This window comes from Schistocerca serialis, chromosome 3 (assembly GCF_023864345.2).
Source record: "Schistocerca serialis cubense isolate TAMUIC-IGC-003099 chromosome 3, iqSchSeri2.2, whole genome shotgun sequence".
In the NCBI taxonomy this organism is placed as follows: domain Eukaryota; kingdom Metazoa; phylum Arthropoda; class Insecta; order Orthoptera; family Acrididae; genus Schistocerca; species Schistocerca serialis.
In genome coordinates, this window is record NC_064640.1 from 126,580,885 (window position 1) to 126,608,735 (window position 27,851).

A 27,851-nucleotide genomic window follows, 5' to 3' on the forward strand; every position below is an offset into this window, starting at 1 on the left:
TGGATGCGTCTTTATCGATGTGTGGCTGTGTTGGATGATATGGGTGCTTGCCATGTAGTGTTTTCTCTTTCCAGTTTACTTTCTTTGTATCTGTTGATGTTATGTGATCTAAAGGGTTGTAGAAGTGGTTATGAAATTGCAGTGGTGTAGCCGATGAGTTTATATGAGGGATTGCTTTGTGTATTTTGCTAGTTTCTGCTCGTTCTAGAAAGAATTTTCTTAAATTGTCTACCTGTCCATAATGTAGGTTTTTTATGTCGATAAATCCCCTTCCTCCTTCCTTTCTGCTTAATGTGAATCTTTCTGTTGCTGAATGTATGTGATGTATTCTATATTTGTGGCATTGTGGTCGTGTTAGTATATTGAGTGCTTCTAGGTCTGTGTTACTCCATTTCACTACTCCAAATGAGTAGGTCAATATTGGTATAGCATAGGTATTTATAGCTTTTGTCTTGTTTCTTGCTGTCAATTCTGTTTTCAGTATTTTTGTTAGTATTTGTCTATATTTTTCTTTCAGTTCTTCTTTAATATTTGTATTATCTATTCCTATTTTTTGTCTGTATCCTAGATATTTATAGGCATCTGTTTTTTTCCATCGCTTCTATGCAGTCGCTGTGGTTATCCAATATGTAATCTTCTTGTTTAGTGTGTTTTCCCTTGACTATGCTATTTTTCTTACATTTGTCTGTTCCAAAAGCCATATTTATATCATTGCTGAATGTTATTATTATTATTATTATTTCTTTACTTTCTCAGACGTTAAGTCTGGTTAAAAATGGGACGTGACGCGGACCTTGATCAAGCGTCACTTCCTTTTAACTGTACGGTGTATGTTATATTGCATTTAGGAACTTTCGGGTAATTGAACATGTATCAATAATTACGGATTTCTGTAATTGTATGTATAAGTTTGGATGTAGCTGTATTGTATTGATGTAATGGTGGATTATTATTATTATTATTATTATTATTATTATTATTATTACTATCATTATTATTATTATTGTCATGTCCTTTGCAATGCAATGTAATCAGCATTTTAATTAACGGCAAAAATTCGAGTTTACTACGAAAATTTGAATTTCCCGCCGATGTTGAACTTTCTGCCGATTTCCGTTATTCTGCCATTTTTCCACATGGGGGAGGGAGGTGAAGAGGTAATTCATTGATCAATTTAATTAGTACGTCGATTAATTTGATATCAAAATTGTTCCAGAACCTCTTTTACTACATTTCAATCTTTACAGGCACAATTCCCAGGTTCGAGTTCTGGTTCAGCACACAGATTTGATTTACCAGGGGGGAGGGTTGGGGTTTCCCAGAAAGGGAGAGGGGAAGAACTCCCAAGATGTGCTGGGGATTTCCCAGAGAGGGAGGGGGTAATTAATTGATAAGGGGCAGGGATTGGGGGACGGTCAACCAACTTGAATAAATTAAAAGTGGCCCCAAACAAAAATTATCCCACTGCTGGCGACAGGTGGTCATTTCTGATGAATCATGTTTTATACTCCATTGGACACATGGCCATTGGTGTGTACAGTCCTGCAATAATCCTCAGAAGGGTCCAGACTGGAGGTGGAAGCACTATGGCCTGGACAATGTTTTGTGGCCTCATTCTGGAAGGCACAGTGGATCAACACAAGTATGCATCTATCCTTGGGGACTACGTCCACCCCTATATGCAATTTTTTTCTTTCCTCTGGATGATGGTATCTACCAGCAGAACAACACAACTTGCCATCCAGCTCGCAGCTGTTCGAAGAGTGCCAAGATTAGTTTTCTGCACCATTCTGGCTACCAAACTCCCCAGAGTGAAACCAAATTGAGAGTGTGTGGGAGCACATAGATCAGGCTGTTTGCACTATGGATAATCAGCCAAGATACCTTGTGCAACTGCCACGGCACTGCAGTCTACATGGCTCCACATACCTGTTGGTACCCACCAGAACCTCACTGCTTCCTTCCTCCATGCCTGCACTGCAAAAGGTGGGTAGTCAGGTTTTTGACAGGTGGTCATGTTAATGTGACTGGACCATATATACATCCACATTTTTTTTTCTAATTGCAGTGCAATTGCTTCTTATAGTTCGTAGTGGCACTACCGTTTGGGATAGGAAAAGTCAGTTTGGTGCAATAATTCGGAGTGCACAAGTTACAGCCAGGCACGGGCCTTTTGACAGTAAGTTGTGGATTAGAATGGAGGCCACAGTGCCGTAGAAACCCCGAAAAGAGTAAATGCAGCAGTTTGCATGGCGCAAGTTACAGACAGAAGGGGCCCATGGGCCAACCTAGGTGTTATGAGTATGTGACTCGGAACAGCGCGTTAGGAAAACAGAGGCGCACAGCCATGTATAAATAGGTGCCAGTTTTCTAACAAGGCATTCAAGTGTGGCAGCTCTCCTGGACAGCAGGGTGTGTCACACCACCGGCTACACACAGCAGCATATGGGGCACCAGTCCACGGCAGGTCTCTGGTTCGACCCTCTGAGGCCAATGCGTGGTCCACAGCCAACCAGCGGCGGGCCACGTAATGGGTCAGTACCAATGGCAGTTGTCTTGGCTTCCAACACACGCTGGAGGCATTCTGAGGCGAGGGCCACAGATTCGGATGTCGGATCGCAGGCGCTTCTTGTCGCCCACGGTCTGAACCACGATGGCGAAGAAGCATGCAGCGGGCTGCCTGCGGCTCCTGGCAAGCGGCGCTGAGGCGGCAGGGGCGAAGACCGCTGAATCAGCTGTTGGCTCATCCTGATGCCGTGGCCGCACAAGGCCGACACACAGCTGTGTGTTGCATGGGCCGCTTAGGCAGCCATTCCGCGCCAAGCCGTTTCGCAGACAGTGAAGTTGTGTCCTTGGTATTACTGGACCTGGTGACACAGACCGAGAGGAACGGGGGCACTTTAGTTGGAAACAATAAATCACTTGGAAAGTTCGGACGAGTCTTAATACGGTGCCTTCTACCTCTTCCTGCTACATTTGGTGTAGTTGTTACATTTGGAGTCAGAAGTTGCAACTACAAGTTACATCTACATCTACATCCATACTGCGCAAGCAACCTGACGGTGTGTGGCGGAGGGTACGTTGAGTACCTCTATCGGTTCTCTCTTCTATTCCAGTCTCGTATTGTCAGAATAGCGAACTTATTCTGTACGCTATGACGTTTGAGCCCACTTCCTGCATTACAGTCACAAAATGTGGTGAATGTTGACCAATTTTTCTTTTTGAGTGTTGCTCGTTTTCTTTCTTTTTTGTTTATGTTTTGAGTATGGCTTCTGACAGGCCATTTTGGATGTTTTGCGTAGGTATGTAATTTTTTGTCAGAATAACTGTTAGTGTGTTTGGGGCAGTAAGATGTTGTTTTTCGTGGCATTTAATTACTTTTGCATTGGTTTATGATGATACTGAGTGTGATGATACGGAGCTGTAGGAAGTCAGGTTGTTCTTGTACTTAAATATTTTGTTTCCGGATTAATGGAGAACACAATGGCAGAGTCAGGAATGCTAGGTGTGTCGGAATCAGAAGCGGTACGGATTTTGTTGGAAAAGGTAGTACAATTGACAGTGGACAATACGCAGTTGAGAAGTAAATTAGCATCTAGAAGTGAGCGGGAAACTGCATCGGATCAGTCGTTGTTGCCTAGGATGCCGCAGCAGGAGAATGATCCAGTTTCCGCGAGTTTGATTATTCCGTTCTCTGGCAAGGCATCTGAGGATGTGCGTTCGTTTGTGGAGGACTTGGAAACTTCAGCTGTGATGAATGGTTGGTCGGATGAACAGTTGTTACATGCAGCCAAGATTAGATTAACGGGTGAAGCGAAGACATATGTAAGGTGTTCTGAGGCCTCAAGGAAGGCAGGACAGTTCAAGCAGTTGAAGGAGGGGCTGTTTCAAAGGTACAAGAAACAGAATAACGGTCGGTACTTTAGGGAGAGGTTGAGTACAATGACGAAGAGGCAGAGGGAGACGGTAGAGAAATTTGCGGACAGAATAAGAGATATTAACGAGTACACTTACAAGTTGGGTCAGAGCGATGAAGCGAATGGTGTTCTGTTGTAGGAGGCCGAGCAAAGGGCACTTGATGTATTTTTGAGGGGGCTACTGGCGCATATGTTGCGGAAAGGGCGTGAAGGGACTCCGAAAGATTTGTATTCGGCAATTCAGCTGTCAATCCAATGTGAGGAAATGGACGTGACAACGTGGATATGTGATAGACAAACAGTGTTTACAGCGGGTATAAAATGTTATAAGCGTGGTCGTACGGGGCATGTGGTACCCAGTCACCGAGTAATAGAGGAAGGAGTGGAAATCTGCAGCTTGGAGGATGGAGAAGTGGAGTTAGTAGAGACGGACAATCGTTAAACGGCAGAGGGGGCCAAAGACCCACCTAAGGGAGCTCCTGTTTAATTTCAATGCTACAAATACGTATTCAGAGGTGGAATGTTCAGTGGTAGAATCCATAGGAACTAAAACGTTTGAGATTTTATTGGACACAGGGGCGCAAGTGTCAGTAGCTACTAAGAGTTTAATGGGACGAAGGAAGTTAGACCCACCACGTTATAGGTTGCGTGGAGTGGGGGATAAGGAGGTCACACCTTTGGGGTCAGTGACAGTTGACTTTCGCATAGGGAAAGTCCGATTTGAAGCATGCATGGAGGTAGTACCATGGGTAAGCGAGGGCTGCGACATGATCCTAGGAGTAGATTTCTTGCATCAACATCATGCCAAAATTGACCTTCGACAACGAACTGTGGAACTTGGTGGAATGTTATTTCAGCTAGGGGAAACTGTTGTCGATGCAGAGCTGTCGCGAGGGGCGTTGAACGTAATGAACAAACCAATTGAACCGCGAATATTAGCATTAAGGCTTAATTCGCATGAGTGTGTGTCTGGTGGCACCGGGAAGTCGCTTTGGGTAAGTGTATGAGTCAAATCTATCTGTGGGTACAGTATGTGTTATTGAACCATTGCAGGATAACGAAGTTTAGGGTCCATTGGTTGTGAAACGTATTATTGTACGAGTACAGGAGGGGAACGACGAGCGAGTAGTTCCCGCAAACGTGGATAATTTTAGCGCTGTAGACGTGAATTTGAGAAAAGGAGTTTTAGTAGCAAATTTGAATGTGCCAGATGACGAAGACTGGTGTTCGAGAGACAGGCGAAGCGATCAACCACTAACTACCGATAGAACTGCATTGCGTGACAAAATTAAGCATTTGAAAGGAGGAGAAAGAGAGCATATGGAAGAATTGTTCTGGGAATTTAAGGATTTGTTTTTTCCACAAGGGCCGTTGCCAGCAACTCCATTAGTTCAACATAGGATACCAACAGGGAATGAAGCACCTGTTTACCGTAAACCATACAGAATACCAAGGAATTTGCAGCCGATTGTGGAGAATTTCATTGATCAGCAGCTTGCGGACAGTATTATAGAGCATAGTAATAGTTGCTGGGGAGCGGGCATTGTCGTTGTGCCTAAAAAATCTATGGATGGAACTAAGAAATACAGGTTCTGTTGTGGCTACCGATACCTCAATAATAAGACAGTAACGGACGCATACCCCATTCCAAACATATCGGAGACTTTGGATCACTTAGGGCAGTGCAAATACATTTCTACGATGGATTTGTCAAGTGGCATTTATCATTTAGAGGTGGCTCCAGAGGATCGCCTAAACACTGCGTTCTCTACTCCTGGAGGCCATTACCAGTACATCAGAATGCCATTCGGTTTGAAAAACGCTCCGACGACGTTTCAGAGGTTGCTATACAGTGTCTTGAGGGGTTTGAAACCATGGCAGTGTCTTGTCTATTTGGATGACATTACAATGTTTTCAAGTAGTATGGAACAACATAGGCAGCGGTTAAGGAAAGTCTTTATGAGGTTAAGAGCAGCTCGTTTAACGTTGAGCCTGGAGAAGTGTCATTTTGCATTAGAAGAAGTAAAATATTTGAATCATATTATCAGTAAGGACGGAATGCGAACAGATCCGAGGCTGGTACAGGCTGTAAAGGATTTTCGGGAACCAAAAACAGTTAAGGAACTGCAGTCATTCATTGAAATTTTCAGTTTCTACCGAAAGTTTGTGAAGGGTTTTGCAGATTTAGCACAGCCATTGACGCGATTGTTAAGGACGGGTGTGAAATTTGAGTGGACAGAAGAGTGTCAGAAAGCGTTTGACACACTAAAAGAAGTGTTAACATCAAGTCCGGTTCTTGTGTTTCCATATTTTGAAAAGGAATTTATTCTAGCATGCGATGCATCGAATCAAGCATTAGGGTGTGTTCTTAGCCAGAAAATTGATGGGAAAGAACATCCTGTAGCCTATGCGTCTAGGCAGTTGAATGCAGCAGAGAGGAATTACTCAACAGCAGAGAGGGAGATGCTTAGCGTAATCTATGGAATCACATATTTTAAATGTTATTTATATGGGAGAAAATTTCGGGTAGTGACAGATCATGCTGCGTTGAAGTGGTTGTTGGGGTTGAAGGATCCGTCCACTAGACTCGCTTGGTGGACTTTGAGGCTCAGTGAATTCGACTACGAGGTGGTGCACAAGACTGGGAAGAAGCACGGGAATGCAGATGCAATGAGTAGAAAGGTGGCAAAAGTAGAAGTCATAGGCAGTGACGTAGCAGTATGGCAAGAATTACAGGACGCTGACGACGATTGTAAATTGTATTGGACGTGGCCACAATTTAACATGTACGACGCTCTTCTGTGCAGGGAAACGAAGTTAGGGCCAAGGGTAGTAGTGCCAGCGAAACTGAGAGATGATGTTTTAAAGGAAGCACGTGATCACATGTTATCTGGTCATGGCGGGTGTAGAGCGAGGTACTAGTGGAGAGGCAGGAAAGTGAATGTGTATCAGTATGTATACCATGTGCGCAGAGAGCAGATTTGAGTCGGAAACAGATACAGCTACAACGATTACCGGAAGTGACATGTGTATTTTCTTTGTTGGGGATTGATGTCTTAGGACCTTTTAGGCGAACACCATCGGGGAACAGATTCGTTCTGACAATAATAGACCATTTTTCGAGGTATGTGGGCATGGTGGCTATGCCAAATCAACAGGGAGCAATGGTCACGCAAGTATTAGCAAACAATTTGATTTTGAAGTTTGGTGTACTGGAGACAATAATTACTGACCAAGAGACCAACTTCACATCAGATTTAATGAAGGAGCTGTGTAAATTGTTGAAAGTAAAGAAGTTGAGGATGAGTGTGTTGCATCCACAGGCCTACGGAAGGACAGAATGGTTACACAGAACAATCGGGAAGATGCTGAGTTTTTATGAGGATTCTCATCACCATCAGTGGGACGAGTATTTGAAGCATATTGTATGCGCATATAATGCAAAAATCCATACAATTACCGGTTTGTCTCCATATGAGGTAGTGTATGGGCGAAAAATGCCGTCACCATTTGATTTAGTGAAGCTACAGAAAGGAAGGACCGGTGAGTCTGTACGTCAGTTCGTGAGAACAATTCGGGATGTTTGGAAACAGGTACAAAAGGCGAATACGAAGGCTTTGGAAAGGCAGGAAGACATAGTGAAGCGGAAAGGAAGTTTACCTCAGTATAGAGTGGGGCAATGGGTAATGCTGTCCAGCCCCTATACGCAGAAAGAGAAAACGAAGAAGTTCCTCAAGAGGTATCAAGGACCATACCAAGTTGTTGAAACCACATCCCCCGTTAATGTTAAGCTTCAGCTGCCAACTAGAACAACGATAGTACACATTGGGCGGTTACGATCATTTAAGGGTTGTTCAGCGCAGAGAAAACCAGGAAGATAGAGTACAGCATGCTGTACCGTACGCTTTGCGATCCAGAAAGTAGTAGAGTATTTGTAGTTTCTTTTTTTTTGTTTTTTGTTTTCTTGTTATGTATCATTGGGTTTGCGTAGATTAATTAGGCATTGTATTTTCATACAGGGTGTCCAGAAAAGGGCTCCCTGATTTCAAAATTATATATCTCGAAAACAAAGATCAATAGAGGAATGCAGTAAACGGTATGTTTATTGTGAAAGCTGTAAGAAGTTTATACAGCAGTTTGAAATAATAGTTACAAAAGCTGCTAACAGATGGCGCTGTACGCTGTACAGCTCATATCAGCATACATAAGTGAAATAATCGTATGAAAACAATCTTTGGAAACAATCACATCACAATGTTTTCAAAATGTTCACCAATGGCACTACAGAGGTTGCGCAAACGAAGAATGAAATTCGCCATCACATTTCGTAGTGTCTCAACCGAAATGGATTCACATGCCACAGAGACCGCCGATTCAAGCTCGTCCAGCGTGGCGGGATGCTTCGGGTAGACCATGTCTTTCACTATGCCCCACAAAAAAAAGTCACAGGGAGTCAAATCCGGCGAATATGGAGGCCAATCCATGCCTGCACCAGTAAATTTGGGATATTCCAAAGCAATGACTCGACTCCCAAAGTATTCCTCAAGAAAGCGAGACACTTGTTTGGTCCAATGTGGTCGGGCTCCATCTTGCATAAACCATTCAATACCTGGTCAATCCTCTAACGCTTGCTGTGTGGCGACAAATTGTTCCAAAATTGCAACGTAACGTGTACCGGTGACCGTTTCTCGAATGAAAAAAGGGCCAATAATGCCTCTGCTGCATACTGCAGCCCACACAGTAACTTTAGAAGAATACAGGGGTTTCGCTTCACACCAATATGGCTTTTCGGAACCCCAAAATCGCCATTTCGGCTTATTCACGTATCGATTCAGGTGGAAGTGTGCGTCATCTGTAAACCAGATGTAGCCAACATCAAATCCTTCACTATCAATCATTGTGAGGATCTGATTAGCAAAGGCAACCCTTTGTTGCACAGCTCGTACGGGTATGGCCTGGTGCGTTTGAATTTTGAATGGAAACATGTGTAGGCTCTTTCTCAGCATTTTCTGCGTGCTGGAACGCTTCAAACCAGTCTCAGATGAAATTCTACGGACGGATGACATTGGATTTCGCTGAATAATTCCAGAAACTGTGGCGATATTTTCAGGCGTAACTGTGGTTTACTTGCGGCCAACATGCCCCACTATGAGGTGCATTCAAGTTCTAAGGCCTCCGATTTTTTTTCTCCGGACTGGAAAGAGATAGAAACATGCGCCTTGTTTTAAAATGAGGCCGCGTTCATTGTAAATATGTCCCAGAGATGGCAGCACCGTACGGCAGATGGAATTTTACCGCCAGCGGCGAGAATGAGAACTGTTTTAAATACTTAAAATGGCGGCGTTTTCCTTACTTGAACAGCGTGCAATCATTCGTTTTCTGAATTTGCGTGGTGTGAAACCAATTGAAATTCATCGACAGTTGAAGGAGACATGTGGTGTTGGAGTTATGGATGTGTCGAAAGTGCGTTCGTGGGTGCGACAGTTTAATGAAGGCAGAACATCGTGTGACAACAAACCAAAACAAGCTCGGGCTTGCACAAGTCGGTCTGACGACATGATCGAGAAAGTGGAGAGAATTGTTTTGGGGGATCGCCGAATGACTGTTGAACAGATCGCCTCCAGAGTTTTCATTTCTGTGGGTTCTGTGCACACAATCCTGCATGACGACCTGAAAATGCGAAAAGTGTCATCCAGGTGGGTGCCACGAATGCTGACGGACGTCCACATGGCTGCCCGTGTGGCATGTTGCCAAGCAATGTTGACGCGCAACGACAGCATGAATGGGACTTTCTTTTCGTTGGTTGTGACAATGGATGAGACGTGGATGCCATTTTTCAATCCAGAAACAAAGCGCCAGTCAGCTCAATGGAAGCTCACAGATTCACCGCCACCAAAAAAATTTCGGGTAACCGCCAGTGCTGAAAAAATTATGGTGTCCATGTTCTGGGACAGCGAGGGCGTAATCCTTACCCATTGCGTTCCAAAGGGCACTACGGTAACAGGTGCATCCTACGAAAATGTTTTGAAGAACAAATTCCTTCCCGCACTGCAAGAAAAACGTCCGGGAAGGGCTGCGCGTGTGCTGTTTCACCAAGACAACGCACCCGCACATCGAGCTAACATTACGCAACAGTTTCTTCGTTATAACAACTTTGAAGTGATTCCTCATGCTCCCTACTCACCTGACCTGGCTCCTAGTGACTTTTGGCTTTTTCCAACAATGAAAGACACTCTCTGTGGCCGCACATTCACCAGCCGTGCTGCTATTGCCTCAGCGATTTTCCAGTGGTCAAAACAGACTCCTAAAGAAGCCTTCGCCGCTGCCGTGGAATCATGGCGTCAGCGTTGTGAAAGATGTGTACGTCTGCAGGGCGATTACGTCGAGAAGTAACGCCAGTTTCATCGATTTCGGGTGAGTAGTTAATTAGAAAAAAAATCGGAGGCCTTAGAACTTGAATGCACCTCGTAGATAATCAATTACCCTGCCTGTTCGTTGAAATTTTGCGAAGAGCGTACGAATGGTTTTCGCATCGGGTCCTTTTGGAACGTTAAATCGTGCTTGAAAATTTCGCCTTGTTGCCGTAGGACTCTCTTCTAACCTGTGGTACTCTAGCACCAGAAAAACGCGTTGTTCAATGGAGTACATGGTTTTAATCTCTTCCTTCGGTACGCTAACCTCCTTTCACGTTTCAATAGTGGAACTGATCGCTCTGGGCTTCGGATCACTATTTATACTAGGCATTACGTATGGCGATTACAGCGCCATCTGTTAGCAGCTTTTGTAACTATTATTTCAAACTGCTGTATAAACTTCTTACAGCTTTCACAATAAACATACCGTTTACTGCATTCCTCTATCGATATTTGTTTTCGAGATATTTAATTTTGAAATCAGGGAGTCCTTTTCTGGACACCCTGTATGTTGTATGTGTTTTCGAGTATTGTGAGCCTGCTAGAGACAGCAGTTTTTTTTTTGTTTTTTTTTTAAATGAGAGGAAGGGTGATGGTGATACTGTCCTCAGGCCGCTGAAAAGGGGAGCGTTGAGCGAGTTGGTAGAAGTAAAAAACTGAGGAGGTATTGCTGACATCAGCAGCTAGTAACCGGTATGCCGAGATGACAAGGGAGGAATTATGAAGCTGCCATAGAGGGAAGGTAACGGTATGTGCAGCCAGCATGGTAAGCTCCAATCCCGACATGTGAAGCCGGCCGGAGTGGCTGTGCGGTTCTAGGCGCTACAGTCTGGAGCCGCGTGACCGCTACGGTCGCAGGTTCGAATCCTGCCTCGGGCATGGATGTGTGTGATGTCCGTAGGTTAGTTAGATTTAAGTAGTTCTAAGTTCTAGGGGACTGATGACCCCAGAAGTTGAGTCCCATAGTGCTCAGAGCCATTTGAACCATTTTTGAACCGACATGTGAACGGTGCAATTAATTTTAGCCAGGAGGAAAGAAATGTCGAAGGGACATCGTGGAGCCGAAATTGAGCTCGCAGCGGGCCGGGATGCATTGGATCTTCTCCACCTAAGACAAATTAATAGTAGTAGGAAGTTGTTTTGTGCGGGGAGTATTTGCAGAAGCTAAACGTATAGAGCTCGAGGGTAGCGGAATTTTAATAACATAATAGGACCAACCTTCCACTTGCCAGCGTCAATTTCAGGAGTCACGCAATTGAATGTTACACCGCCACAGCTATACTGGCCAGAAGCAACTTTAGAGTTTTTGCAAGGCAGAATCTGACCTTGTTTAATCAAACTCTGGAGTTAGGCCTGTTGAGATCTGTAAACCAGTTCATTTCAGAGCAAAAGAGGCTCATATCAGCTGAACAGCTTGAGCAAAATGTCCCTCAGTATAGGAAAAGGCAACAGCAAATATCGATCATTTTGAGCACCTCTGTTCCAAGTGTCTTCGCAGCCTTAACTTTGTTGTGTGTTGTTTTCATTCTGATCAGGCGTAGAGCCAATTCCAAGAGAGAACCAAGGATAGTCCAAGTCCCAGTGGATTCGATACTGAGGCGCGAGACGAGTACATAAGGGGTTGATCGAGCAGTGGTCGTCAAGTAAGGAATTCTTGCGTTTTGTTTCATGTCAAGTGTTTTAAGGGGTACTAGGCCACATTTAAGTTTTCTAAAAGTAGGTGCCGACCCAAATAACTTAAGAATTAGTTAAAGGTCGATCCAAGGATCAGGTCTGTCTGAAGGGGATAATAATGTAGTGGCACTACCGTTTGGGATAGGACAAGTCAGTTTTGATGCAATATTTCGGAGCGCACAAGTTACAGCCAGGTGTGGGCCTGTTGACAGTAAGTTACGCTACCAGTGGTTGCGAAGTAGAATAGAGGCCACAGGGCCGTAGACCTTCTGAAAACAGTAAACACAGCTGTTTGCATGGTTAGATACAGGCAGAAGGGGTCCACAGGCCTTCCTAGATGTTATGAGTACGTGACTCGGAGCAGCGTGCAAAACAGAGGTGCACAGCCATGTATAAATAGGTGCCAGTTTTCTAGGAAGGCATTCAAGTGTGGCAGCTCTCCTGGTCAGTGGGGCGTGTCACACCACCGGCTACACACAGCAGCAGATGGGGCGCCAGCGTTCCAGTCCACGGCAGGTCGCTGGTTCGACCCTCTGAGGCCAACACAGTGTCTGCAGCCAGCCAGCGGTGGGCCACGCCACGGCTCACTACTGCGGGCAGTCGCCTTGGCTCCCAACACACGCTGTAGGCATTCCGAGGCGAGGGCCACAGATTCGGATGTCGGATCGCAGGCGCTTCTTGTCGCCCACGGTCTGAACCACGATGGCGAAGAAGCATGCAGCGGGCTGCCTGCGGCTCCTGGCAAGTGGCGTTGAGGCCGCAGGGGCGAAGACCACTGAGTCAACTGTTGGCTCATCCTGATGTCGTGGCCGCACAAGGCCGACACACAGCTGTGTGTTGCATGGGTCGCTTAGGCAGCCATTCCGCGCCAAGCCGTTTCGCAAACAGCGAAGTCGTGTCCTCAGCATTACTGGACCTGGTGATTGAGACCGAGAGGAATGGGGGCACTGTAATTGGAAACAATAAATCACTTGGAAAGCTCGGACGAGTCTTAATACAGTGCCTTCTACCTCTTCCCGCTACATTTGGTGTAGTTGTTACATTCAGTGTCAGAAGTTGCCACTACAAGTTACATCTACATCTACATCTACATCCATACTCCGCAAGCCACCTGACGTTGTGTGGCGGAGGGTACGTTGAATACCTCTATTGGTTCTCCCTTCTATTCCAGTCTCGTATTGTTCATGGAAAGAAAGATTGGCAGTATGCCTCTGTGTGCTCTAATCTCTCTGATTTTATCCTCATGGTCTCTTTGCAAGATATACGTAGGAGGGGGTAGTATACTGCTTGACTCCTCGGTGAAGGTATGTTCTCGAAACTTCAACAAGAGCCTGTACCAAGCTATTGAGCGTCTCTCTTGCAGAGTCTTCCACTGGAGTTTATCTATCATCTCCATAACGCTTTTGCGATTACTAAATGATCCTGTAACGAATGCTCTCCGTTGGATCTTCTCTATCTCTTCCATCAACCCTATCTGGTATGGATCCCACACCGGTGAGCAATATTCAAGCTGTGAGTCAACAAGTGTACTGTAACCTACTCCCTTTGTTTCGGACTGCATTTCCTTAGGATTCTTCCAATGGATCTCAGACTGACATCTGCTTTACCGACGATTAATTTCATATGATCATTCCATTTTAAATCACTCCTAATGCCTACTCCCAGATAGTTTATTGAATTAACTGCTTGCAGTTGCTGACCTGCTATATTGTACCTAAATGATAAAGGATCTTTCTTTTTGTGTATTCGCAGCACATTACACTTCACTACAATGAGATTCCATTACCATTACCTGCACCATGCGTCAATTCGTTGCAGGTGCTGCTGCATTTCAGTACAATTCTTCACTGTTACAACCTCTTGATATACTACAGCATCATCTGCAAAAAGCCTCAGTGAACTTCCGATGTTATCCACAAGGTCATTTATGTATATTGTGAATAGCAACGGTCCTACTACTAGTATTTCGGCCTTTAACCTGTCATTCTGTGTTTCAGTACCATTTTGGTCACAGAGTGTCTGGACATTTTGTATTGATACACCTACCGCTTTGACATAAGACCAAAATTTCTTAGGATTTTCTGCCAAGTCAGTACATAGAACTTTACTTTTGAATTCGTTGAGCGCCTCTCGCATAGCCCTCCTCGCACTACACTTCACTTCGCGTAATTTTTGTTTGTCTGCAAGGCTTTGGCTATGTTTATGTTTGCTGTGGAGTTCCCTTTGCTTCCGTAGCAGTTTTCTAACTCGGTTGTTGTACCACTATGGCTCTTTTCCATCTCTTAAGATCTTGCTTGGCACTTACTCATCTAATGCATATTGTACGATGGTTTTGAACTTTGTCCACTGATCCTCAACACTATCTGTACTGGAGATAAAACTTTTGTGTTGAGCCGTCAACTTCTATTTACGGCTGAAATCACCGATGGGGTAACCGATATATGATCGCTGATTCCCTGTTCTGTGTTAACTGTTTCAAATAGTTCGGGTCTGTTTGTCACCAGAAGGTCTAATATGTTATCTCCACGAGTCGGTTCTCTGTTTAACTGCTCAAGATAGTTTTCAGATAAAGAACTTTAAAAAATTTAACTGGATCCTTTGTCCCTGCCACCCGCTATAAACGTTTGTGTCTCCCAGTCTATATCTAGTAAATTAAAATCTCCACCCATAACTATAACATGGTCGGGAAATCTACTCGAAATATTTTCCAAATTTTCCTTCAGGAGTTCTGCCACAACGGCTGCTGAGCCAGGGGGCCTATACAGACATCCTATTACCATGTTTGAGCCTGCTTTAACCGTAACTTTCACCCAAATTATTTAATATTTCGGATCTCCATCCATTTCCTTCGATACTATAGCACTTTTTATCGCTAGAAACACACCTCCCCCTCCACTGTCCTAGCATTTCATTACTGTTTACACCTGGTTTCAGCCGACTTTCCGTCCCTAGTACTATGTGGGCACTGTGACCGTTTACTAATGAGAGCAGTTCTGGGACCTTTCTATAGACTCCCCAGCAGTTTACTATTACCACATTAATATTGTCATTCCCTGTTGCGTTTTTCCTACTGCTACCTTGTCACGTCTCAGGAGGCGTCTTGTCGGGCCTAGGGAGGGAATTCTCTAACCTAAAAAACCCACATGTGCACTCCACACGTACTCTGCTACCCTTGTAGCCGCTTCCTACGTGTAATGCACGCTTGACCTATTCAGGGGGACCCTACATTTCTCCACCCGATAGCGGAGGTCTATAAATTTGTACTGCAGATCTCCGCAGAATCGTCTGAGCCTCTGGTTTAAGCCTTCCACTTGGCTCCAAACCAGAGGACCGCGATCGGTTCTGGGAACTAAACTTCAAACAGGAAGCTCAGATTCCACCCCACGAGCGAGGTTTTCCGCCTTCGCCAACTCCGCCAACCGCCTGTATGAACTGAGGATGACCTCTGAACCCAGACGGCAGGAGTCACTGGTGCCGATATGAGCAACAATTTGCAGTCAGGTGCGCCCAGTGCTCTCTATTGCTGCCGGCAGGGCCTCCTCCATATCTCGGATGAGACCCCCTGGCAAGCAGACAGAGTGAACACTGGCCTCCTTCCCCGACCTTCCCTAAGGGGCTCCATCACCCACCTGACATTGGAGCTCCCAATCTCTAATAAACTCCTCCCCCCCCCTCCCCCCGTGGCGGCCGATGTGGCCGAGCGGTTTTAGGCGCTTCAGTCTGGAACCGCGCGACAGCTACGGTCGCAGGTTCGAACCCTGACTCGGGCATGGATTGTGTGATGTCCTTAGGTTAGTTAGGTTTAAGTAGTTCTAAGTTCTAGGGGACTGATGACCTCAGATGTCCCATAGTGCTCAGAGCCATTTGAAATATTTGAACCCTGCTCGGACCTTGCTGAAGGAGCGGCCACATGCCCACTCACAGGCAGAGCGGGCGACGCCACACGGCCAGCCTCCACATTGACCCTCCGCCTCGTGCGACGCGAACGCCATTGAACCAGCCACTCCCCTTGGGGAGAGGTTGGCCCAACCGCTCCCGGTACCCGCGAAGATATCTCGACAGCAGGGACCGTGGATGAAGCATGTAACACCTGGGGTGTACCATGCGACGCACCAGACTCCCCTCTGCCGCTACACTCCGAGGCAGCAGCCTGAAGACGGCTGACCGCGGTCACCAGCACGTTCAGCTGTTCGCGAACAGTGGCCAGCTCCTCCTGCGTCCGTACACAGTAGTCACACATCCTATCCAGCCTAGGAAATCAACAATTTACTGTAGAGAGTTAAGTAATGAACTTTTAACTAGACTGCTAATTTACTAAAGGCGGCTGATAGCTGACTAAACTGTGGTTACTAGACACTTCTTGTTGGAAACAATGAAAAATAAGCACTAACTGTCTCTGGACTGTATTCAAAACAAACACGAAATCTGTGGAACGCTGTTACTAGCACTCGAAAATTAAAGCTTCCTAAAAGCAAAAACACACGGAAAAAGAAGTGAAAAGCTGGAAAGACACAGTTAATACTTAAATTTACGTTGCTTGCCGCACAGATGTGAAGCAGACGGCAGATACGACGACACTGGAAGAAGCGATTTATTATAGCCTACCATACTCATACTTGTCATCCGTCATCCATCATGTTTGCTTTGTGTCATGATTGCATACAACTTCATTCAAGATGGTGTACATTACTACTGAGATGCTGCTACTAAAACGTATTCAGTGGATGGGCAGTATATTCAGTTACTTAATGTGGTGGTTGATCATACTCATAATTCTGTAGAATGTTTTCTACACGAAAACAAGTTTCATATTTGTTGACATTCAGAAAATGATGTCACATACAGTGGCTGAATATACAAGACCTAAATAGTTTTCAGTGTTAACAAACAATCGAAGTTAAAAACAAATTATTTTTTATGTTGGTTGAAATTACTTTTAAATGACACATATCTAATCAATCATCTTCATTGCCCCTGAACCATCTATTATTGACCCTAACGATAAAGCTGTGCTTCTGGATAAATGTGGTTAGAGGTCTGCATGTATAAGAAATATGTTATTTGGATCCACACTGCCTTTTCAAGTCCCTTATCTGCATCTACAGGTTTTTTATCCACTTCTGTCGATATTAAAATATTGTAAAACACTTTAACTGGCCAGAATTTTTATCTGATGAAGTTGGACCTAGTAATTTACATTCTATACACTAATTACATATTGGCTGAACATGATCACATTTAAATACAACATAATCTGTCGTATTCTTGATACATTCCTTAAATTACAACTTTCTGACATAGTTACTGACATGGATTTTGTGAAATTTTCTGCTGGATCTTTCCTCTATATTGGGAAGTCAAATAAAGCAAAATTGATTAATTTTATTGGTTTCTTGTCTGATATACAAACAGGAGTTAGACGATGAAGCAAAGGTTACAACGGATAGACTGTCCTAGAATAGCGTTCATGCTGCTTTGCGGCAGTTTTCAATCATTCTATAAAACACCTCTCTTAATGCAAATGAAGCTGAAATGACTCAGACATAAGTTGTCCGCTGGTATGATAGGAATAAGCCATACATTTATTTGTGCAGAAAACTGCTAAGATTTCTATGTCGCCATCTTCAGTGCCCACAGATACCAACAATATGTCTATCATTTCCAACAAACTGTGCATTCAAGTCACTATAGCGGCAAATTACGACGAGTTAAACAACAATTATTATTACTAATCACTTCTAATGCAAAAGTAGATCAAAATCGAAAGATTGACACTGTCCTTTATCTTTCAACCACAAAATACTTGTAATTACAGATATCTGTAGATACATCTGTATATACCCACATCACTGCAGGCTTTCACCCACAAAGTCAATATTACTGCACCTTCTACAGATACTTGCATCTATGCAGATGTCTAAACAAGTGCAGTTACATGATATATGATACAGTTGATAGAAATTATCTTTTCAATAAACGTTATGTCTAAACATAATACTACTATAAAACACAATTTATACTTTCCATTGTTGTTTTATGAGTCTTCAATTCAAAGACTGGTTTGATGCAGCTCTCCATGTTACTCAGTTTTGTGCATCCCTCTTCATCTCTGAGTAACTACTGCAACCTACATCCTTCTGAATCTGCTTGCTGTATTCATATTTTGGTATCCCAGAACGATTATAACCTACCTCCCCTCCCCCCCCCCCTCCCGCCCCCGATTCCATCCATTCAGATGCCTCAGAATGTGTCCTGCCAACCGATCCGTTCTTCTAGTTGGGTTGTGCCACAAATTTCTCTTCCTCCAATTCTATTAGTACCTCCTCATTAGTTCTAATCTTCAGCATTCTTCTGCAGCACTGCATTTCCATTACTCATCCAGAATTTTGTGTAGAGAAGAGTGAATTATACAACCCTAAAAATCCAAGACCAATCTCCCAGTCATCTTATATACCCATGATAACTATTATTACCGTCAAGATACCTAATCTGCTGATGAATAAAATGGTTCAAATAGCTCTGAGCACTATGGGACTTAACATCTAGGTCATCAGTCCCCTAGAACTTAGAACTACTTAAACCTAACTAACCTAAGGACATCACACACATCCATGCCCAAGGCAGGATTTGAACCTGCGACCGTAGCAGTCCCGCGGTTCCGGACTGCAGCACCAGAACCGCACGGCCACCGCGGCCGGCTGCTGATGAACAGTCATAGGTAGAACAAGATAAATAGCTATTACATAGCCATAGGAGAATATGACAAATATATGGCATCAATTAGTTATTTTCCAAATTTGGAAACCTTCACATCATAATGATTTGTCAATATACTGTGATGCATGAGCTCAAGGTTTGGGTGGCAAAATATTACGTCTGCAAATCTCCTCTAATGAAAGAGACATTTGACTCAGCCTTAATTATCTAATTTCTCTGAGGTTAGTTTATGCTAACAGGTTCAGTTAATTTATTACAGTGTGCACCAGGTTGGTTGCTGTCACACTGTTGAAATGTGTGCAGTGTACATACAATTCTAAAATAGAGATGATAGGAATGTGATATTGTTTAATTGTAGATATTTACTGCCTCCACATCAAGACTCTCTCAGAGTGCTTTATCTGGGTAGGCAGAAACACATATTTTATGAGATTACAAGCTCTGGTGTACTATGGAACGAGACTTATGAAAAGCAAACGGAGACGTTGGTACACTGAATAGAAGCTGACAGCAAGCAGAGAAACGCATGTGTGGCGCGTCTCCAACTGTCAGACTGGCCTTCTCAGGTGTTCTCCTCTAGGGTTCCTACTGAACTTCACTGTCTCTCAGAGCGTTATCCCTCCCTTGCTCTTCTTTTCCACAGCTTACAATTCATTCATTGTACGTTCTCCAGCCAATGAAGTTTGGCAGTACAAACTCGTGGCTTGCACTAACAAGGGAACCACGCACTTAATTGGCCATCGATTAAGATCCTCTTTCGCATGACTGTAGTATGAGGGTAATCCCAAAAGTAAGGTCTCCTATTTTTTGTAAGTACATAGACCAGTTTATTTCTACAATGTATTACACCAGTTTATAGCTCGAACATTTAGCTATTTTTCGACATAATCACCATTTCTGTCGATCCATTTTTGTAGACGCTGTGGCAGTTTTTATATGCCCATGTCATACCAGCTCGCCGCCATGTTGTTCAGAAAGTTAAGAACCTCTTCTTTCACCTCATCGTAGGAGCTGAATAACTTTCCAGCTAAATGTTCTTTTAACCTAGGGAACAGGTGATAGTCACTGGGTGCCAAGTCAGGACTATAGGGTGGTTGGGTGATTATGTTCCACTAAAACTGTTGCAGAAGAGCAACGGTTTGCCGAGCAATGTGTGGGTGAGCGTTATCATGGAGAATGTGTACACCCTTGCTCAACATTCCTCTTCTCCAGTTCTGAATTGCCCGTTCGAGTTTTTTCAGAATCTCACAGTACCTGTCAGCGTTAATTGTGGTCCCAGTGGGCATAAAGTCGACCAACAATACCCCTTTCCGATCCCATAAAACGGTTGTCATGACTTTACCGGGAGACTGTGTTTGTTTCAATTTCTGTGGCTTTGGCGAAGAAGGATGCCGCCACAGGTGTGATTGTTGCTTGGTGTCAGCTGTAAAGTGGTATGCCCAGATTTCGTACACCCGTGACAGTTGAGTCCAGAAAGTTGTCCTGTTTGGCTGCAAGGACGTGAAGAAATGCACGGGAAGCATCAAATCGTTGCCACATGTGGTCCTCAGTCAGCATGCATGGCACCCATCTTGTGCACACCTTCCGTAGTTTAATGTTTCCGTTCAAATTCTGTGAGCGATGCTTCAGGAAACCTCAGGAACCAAGGAGCAGAGATCATCCAGGGTGACCCGCTGATCTTCACGCATGCTTTGCTCAACCTTCAATACTGTCTCCTCAGAAATTGACGGTCTCCCGCTCCTTTGTTCGTGGTAAATTTCGGTCCGACCAGCTGCAAACTCTCTACACCACTTACAAACATTTTTGACATCCATGCACGACTCACCATACACTTCCGTTAATTGGCGATGGATTTCAATCGGCGCAGTTCCCATTGCGTTCAGAAGCCGAATAACTGCATGCAATTCGCACTTGGCGGTAACATCCAACGGGAGCTCCATTCTCAACGGCTACTAAGCCAACACTAAGCGCCTCAGCGCGGTGTGCGCATGTTTACACACAGCTCGTGAAGCACTCTTCATAACGGTACCACCAACTGCCACACAAACAGAGTTCTGTACTTATAAAAAATAGGAGATCTTACTTCTGGGATTACCCTAGTACATAACTAGATATAACAACTACTGCTTTAGTATGATTTCGAGAAATCGAGCTCATGTTGTTGTTGTTGTGGTCTACAGTCTAGAGACTGGTTTGATGCAGCTCTCCATGCTTCTCTATCCTGTGCAAGCTTCTTCATCTCCCAGTACCTACTGCAACTTACATCCTTCTGAATCTGCTTAGTGTATTCATCTCTTGGTCTCCCTCTACAATTTTTACCCTCCACGCTACCTTCCAATACTAAATTGGTGATCCCTTTATGCCTCAGAATACGTCCTACCAAGCGATCCCTTCTTATAGTCAACTTGTGCCACAAATTTCTCTTCTCCCCAGTTCTATTCAATACCTCCTCATTAGTTTTGTGATCTACCCATCTAATCTTCAGCATTCTTCTGTAGTACCACATTTCGAAAGCTTCTATTCTCTTTTTGTCCAAACTATTTATCGCCCATGTTTTACTTCCATACATGGCTTCACTCCATACAAATACATTCTGAAACGACTTCCTGACACTTAAATCTATTGTGGATGTTAACAAATTTCTCTTCTTCAGAAACGCTTTCCTTGCGACTGCCAGTCTACGTTTTATATACTTTCTACTTCGACCATCATCAGTTATTTTGCTCCCCAAATAGCAAAACTCATTTACTACTTTAAGTGTCTCATTTCCTAATTTAATTCCCTCAGCATTACCCGATTTAATTCAACTACATTCCATTATATTCGTTTTGCTTTTGTTGATGTTAATCTTATATCCTCCTTTCAAGACATTGTTCATTCCATTCAGCTGCTCTTCCAGATCCTTTGCTGCCTCTGACAGAATTACAATGTCATCGGCGTACCTCAAAGTTTTTATTTCTTCTCCATGGATTTTAATTCCTACTCCGAATTTTTCTTTTGTTTCCTATACTGCTTGCTCAATATACAGATTGAACAACATCGGGGATAGGCTACAACCCTGTCTCACTCCCTTCCCAACCACTGCTTCCCTTTCATGTCCCTCGACTCTTATAACTGCCATCTGGTTTCTGTACAAATTGTAAATTGCCTTTTGCTCCCTGTGTTTTACCCCCGCCACCTTTAGAATTTGAAAGAGAGTATTCCAGTCAACATTGTCAAAAGCTTTTTCTAAGTCTACAAATTCTAGAAACGTAGGTTTGCCTTTCCTTAATCTATCTTCTAAGATAAGTCGTAGGGTCAGCATTGCCTCACATGTTCCATCATTTCTATGGAATCCAAACTGATCTTCCCCGACGTCAGCTTCTACCACTTTTTCCATTTGTCTGTAAAGAATTCGTGTTAGTATTTTGCAGCCGTGACTTATGAAACTGATAGTTCGGTAGTTTTCACATCTGTCAACGCCTGCTTTCTTTGGGATTGGAATTATTATATTCTTCTTGACGTCTGAGGGTATTTCGACTGTCTCATACATCTTGCTCGCCAGATTGTAGAGTTTTGTCAAGGCTGGCTCTCCCAAGGCTATCAGTAGTTGTAATGGAATGGTGTCTAGTCCTGGGCCTTGTTTCGACTTAGGTCTTCAGTGCTCTGTCAAACTCTTCGCGCAGTATCATATCTCCCATTTCATCTTCATCTACATCCTCTTCCATTTCCATAATATTGCCCTTAAGTACATCGCTCTTGTATAGACCCTCTATATACTCCTTCCACCTTTCTGCTTTCCCTTCTTTGCTTACAACTGGGTTTCCATCTGATCGAGCTCATATCACTTGCAAATCGAATCTCCGACATGTCATTGCACTTCACTTTGTACGGCATTGCTGTGTTTACTACAGCATAAATGCACATGTGTCGCGGGAACGCAGAACTGCTACAACGTTGTCTATAGAACATGTAACTTAGCAATAAATAAAAATTTCGAAGTGGTAGACATCTGTCGTTGAAACATAAAAACAAGTGATTTTTGCATATACAAAATGCGTTGGGATACCTAAGAAAGTTCTTGCTTAATGTTTAGAAATGTCATTCATTTTTTATTTTCTATCGAATTTAAACAGTCGTAAGCTCATGTTCCAGAAGTGACTGACGCACTGTAGGATGCACGTATTCTCGCAGATAACAAAATGCACTAGATTGACTGACTCTTTCTCATATGGAATAGAGTTAATTTCTTTGTTTATTTTTACACGTTTGCTACCATAAGTTAGTTATAATTTATATTAGCCAAGACAAAACATAATTATTTCGAAAGGCTCTGGTAGCATACTATTTTATATCTTTGGCTGTGATATACATTATCTTGCTGCGGGGTTAAAATCGATTTGTCGAGATGCGTTTGCTTGTGTTTTGAAGGTGTGTTAGTGACTGAAGGAGATGCAAATAGAAGACAATATGATGTGTCTGTTTTCGTGCGCTGTGTTTGTTTCTTCGAAATAGAGACTCAGTTTACCTATGTAACCATAATATTGTAACCAAATCCGACATAGTGTTTTTTACGTGGAAGCAATTCCTGCGAGTGTTAGCGATATTATGGTTGTGATACCCAATGGTGGTTATATGTGTGTAATTTGTTGCTTCGTTTCGCTCAGGATGTGTTCAGAAAATTTATGTTAAAAGTGAGAAATGGAAGTTTTTGTAAACATCAATTATCGCAGGTGAGTCTGATAATTGTTTTGTTGATCTTCGATATAACAATAAAAGGAGGAGTAGAAAAATGAGGACGATAGTAACGTTAGTATATAGATGAGAAATGACAGGCATTTGTTGGTTCATATACAGCTTTCGTTAGATTTCGAACATTATCAAAACTTACATGTCATTTTCACCTTTGTTCTAATCATACGTGCAACACAATCGAGACTTGATTGATTACATTTGTGTACACAGTTCCACGAGATCTTTGTGATTTATGCCCATGGCATAAGTTGTTTGAAAACCTGGCTATTCATTTGGGACTTGTGGATTAATATTTTGCTGCTCGAATGTACTTCATGACCATTTTGGGTGAACGGAATTCAATATCCGTAACGCATTATCTAGTGAATGCAACCAGTGTATAATCAGTTTACGCAAAGTCAGTGAGAGTTGACGCATTTATTTAGAAATCGCGAAATAGTGAACCCACACAATACAGAATTCAACGTAGGCGCAGGTTGCAGGCTCATATGTTTCCTTATAAATTATTGTTTCGCGTGTTTGTGTTTACTTAGGGTATCACCAATGTAAATACTGGCTGGTTGGCAGCAGTCCCTCTATTTGTACTAGTCGTTGGAAGTTGTTACAACCCGTAGCATCTTAAATGGAAGCACAAATGAGGCTCACGAATAACGTCACCTTTTGTTCTGAGGGCCACGTTTGTGCTAGGCAAGTGCTTTGTGTTGCTCTGACTTGTCCTACAGTAATATAAATGTTTACAGAGTATTAATGTATGAAGGGCACACAAATTTCCGTGTTTCACGGGTAGGAGTTGCTTTTTAAAGTGGCATTTGCGTCTGTAAGAGCATTACTGCGGATTTTAAAGAGAACTTAAGAGTTGATCAAAGTGCGCGAGATATATATATATATATATATATATATATATCCTTTTTACTGGGGGGTTCCTGAGTTCTTAGGGGAACGTGGAAATTGATACTTCGAAAGCAACTACCTTTGCATTTAATCTGTAGTGGCTTAGAGAAAACGTGAAAAATTAAATTTGGGTAGATGTACTGATGTTAATATGTGGTTTGTCATAATGGAAAATCATGATGTGTTTTTGCTGCGCCATTTGTTCTGTTGAGTAACAGCCCAACAAAGAAGATACAAGGGATGCTTGCTGTGTGTAGAAAGAACATGCTCTATGAAAATGCTTTTGGTGTGTAGTATATTTCTCTGAATAACACAGGAAGATGTGGTTTTGACACATTGTTAATTTGACTGGCTAGAATTAGCAAATGGGGGCAGTAGTTTGTTTTAAACAATAACATGACATCAATAGGAAACTATATAGATGTAAGTTTGTTTAGGTAGAGGACTGTGTTAGAATCGTAAATTTGTTAGTCTGCTGGCTCGTTTTATGCCTACCAATGTTACACTTATTATGTGACAAGAATGTCATTGAGAAATAAAAGTTAACAAAGATAAGCAGGACTGCTATGGACGATGCAAACCAAGGACCAGTTCTCTGCTTCAGCATATTCAAATTTTTCCTTTGAACATAGTTTCAAGTTTGAATATAGCTGAATGCAGGTCATTACAGTTTATATCTATCTCTCATGTAAGCTATCACCGTATCCCCATTTCTGATACACACCCACTTCTAATTTCATCGGTGGCTCTAGCTGAGAGTAGAGTATCAGTCACAACAGCATTAAATATTTGAATTTCAGTGAATTGTGCTTTGTTGATTGCCTTTCGTGGAAAAGTGACGAACACATACCTTAATGGAAGTAACAGCATATATGATGTTGAAACTTTGTGGCAGATTAAAACTGTGTGCTGTACTCGAACTCGGGACCTTTCCCTTTCGAGGGCAAGTGCTCATTCTGTGAAGTTTGGAAGGTAGGAGACGAGGTACTGGCAGAATTGAATCTGTGAGGACAGGTTGCAAGTCATGCTTGGGTAGCTCAGTCGGTAGAGCACTTGCCCACGAGGTCCTGAGTTTGACTTTTGGGCTGGCATACAGTTTAAATCTGCCAGAAAGTTTCATATCACCGCCCACTCTGCTGCAAAGTGAAAGTCTCATTCTAGATATAAGACATTGCCTTGGGATTTTCGAATAAATTAAGGAAAGTAAAAATAAAAGTGTCGCATGACTAATGATCAATAACGCACAAATCGGAAACAAATACAATATGGTTTTTGGCAAATCTCTGAATATTTCTTAATTCTGATGGCAATAGTAGTTTCTTCAGTTTTCTTGGTGTGTTTTCTCTTTTTATAAATATTTTATTGCTATGTTTGTTACATTGGTGAGAAGGGAGACTACAATGTACCCTTGAGATGAAGGTGGTTAGTGAAACTTGAATACTTATGTTGTTCTTCGGAGGAAACTGATTATTGGAAATAAAAATACTGCTAAGAAGTGTGTTTGTGTTACATTGTGTGTAAGCTTCTTATTTTGACTGAGAAGAGTAGTAATTATCTGTACTCTTTAAGTACAGATATATGTTGACTGTCTGATTGGAGTTTGATGCCATCCATAGCTGTTACGAGGCATTTACAGTCATCAGATCCAGTGTAGCACACGGTTTACTTAAAATTTGTGCACTGAGTTGTGCAAAAACGTGTTGTGCAAACCCAGTGTTTAAGTGATACAGGAACAATTTGGTAAGAATTATGTTTGGGTGTATGTCATTGCTATGAAGTGTCTTTTGTAAACAGAGTAGACAATGCTTGTGAGAATTTAATGTTATGAGAGGTATTTCCTTCTGCTCCATATTGTTGTATGTTTGCAAATTTTTGTATAGCTTTTACATAAATGATGATGATGACAAAATGTTGCAGTCATTCATCATAAAAGCTGTATGTTTCTCTTTTCTTTCCACCATGTGACATAGTGCGGTGTTAAGACACTGGACTCACATTCGGTGGTTTTAATCTCCACTTGTACACCCAGGCTTAGCCTTCCTGTGTTTCCAAAATTGGTGGAGGCAAATGCCAGAATTGTCTGTTCGAAATTGATAAAGTGGATTTAATTCTCCTCCCTTCCACAGTTTGAGCTTATACTCTTACTATGATAACCTTGACATCACATTCAACCTAGACTTCTTTCCTTTTGTTTCTTTTCAGGCTTGTCATCTGTTCAAGATACCCACAGAGTTGAAAGATGATTTACCTCATTTTCGTGGTCTTGCAAATTTATCTTGGGTGTGATTTCAATGCATAGTTAATCCTGTAGTATTTGAATCTTGAAATAAAATAGTAATACTAAAACACACAACATTTTGACGAATTGGAAAATTTGGTAGTAACAGTGTCATTTTTTTTGTAATGTGTCACCATTTCCTTTTCTAAGTGTAGTCTCATTTTTGTTGTGATTTTGCTGAAGTTGCTGTTTTTGAGCTACTTTTTTATGGATTTTCAGGAAAAAGTAGTGAATTTGGGAAATACGGAAGCGTCCGATCCCGCCCGTCTGCTTTGACTCATGTCGTCACAAATATGGCGGAAACAAAAACAAACACACACACTTTCCACAAGAAGCCTAATGACACTAACGGGACAAGCGCGGGAAATGGGGTGTTTTGGGTGGGGGGCAAACGAAATATAAACAAATTTAGACGCCTTGCGTAGCTACAACGTGTAAGTGAAGACAGCCATGCAAGGATACCCACCCACCTCCCCAGGGGTCGTAACCCCTGCAACCCATAGAAGATAAAGATGCTTCAGTAGCTGATTAGTGTTTTTTGTCTTTTTTTTTTTTTTTTTTTTAAAAATCTCACGCGATAGAACGAACAGATCAGAAAGATAAATATAATAAACTAAAACAGAAATTGGAGGAATCAGATAATTAAAATAAGTAATAAGTGTTTTTAAATTTAAAAAAATCTCACGAGATAGAATGAACAGATCAGAAAAGTAAATAAAATAAGATAAAACAGAACTGGAGACAACCACACTCAAACCAAACTCCGCGCCGTCATGACGTCACACACGACAACACCCTTACGTCACGGGTCAAAGCCGACGCGTGGGATCGGACGCTTCTGTCGACCCTGAATTTGTTAGTTGGTCAATGTTCAAATCATAACTTTGCGTATCTGTTTCTGATGCCATTATAGTACATGAAATGCAGTTTGTTTCAGAACGTAACCAACAGACTTTGCGGGCTATAGGTCACACACAGAGGATCAGTTTATGTTAAGGGACATTTTCTTTTTTACCTGTCATTTGGGAGAAGTGTACACAAGTGAGGTGCATTCATTATTTCATGTAACCCAGTGTAGCCAACTAGTAGTTAAACATTGTAGAAATAATTATTCTGGTTGTAGACCTTCAGTTCGTAGGTGTGTGTATTTCATAACTGTTTTTATCCTCAGCATGTTGATGGCGGAAGGTGCCATGTAAGGACAATGGATTTTCATAATGTGGTAAA

The 27,851-nt window shown here is 42.7% G+C and overlaps 1 protein-coding gene across 1 annotated transcript in view; it reads left to right on the top strand.

The window, feature by feature from the left end:
• The first annotated feature begins 23,123 nt into the window (after window positions 1-23,123).
• Window positions 23,124-27,851, top strand: part of LOC126469823 (uncharacterized) — a 183,606-nt gene continuing 178,878 nt past the window's right edge. Inside the window, exon 1 of the mRNA XM_050097109.1 lies at window positions 23,124-23,433. The gene's annotated coding sequence lies outside the window, so the exon portion shown is untranslated. The remainder of the gene's footprint in view (window positions 23,434-27,851) is intronic.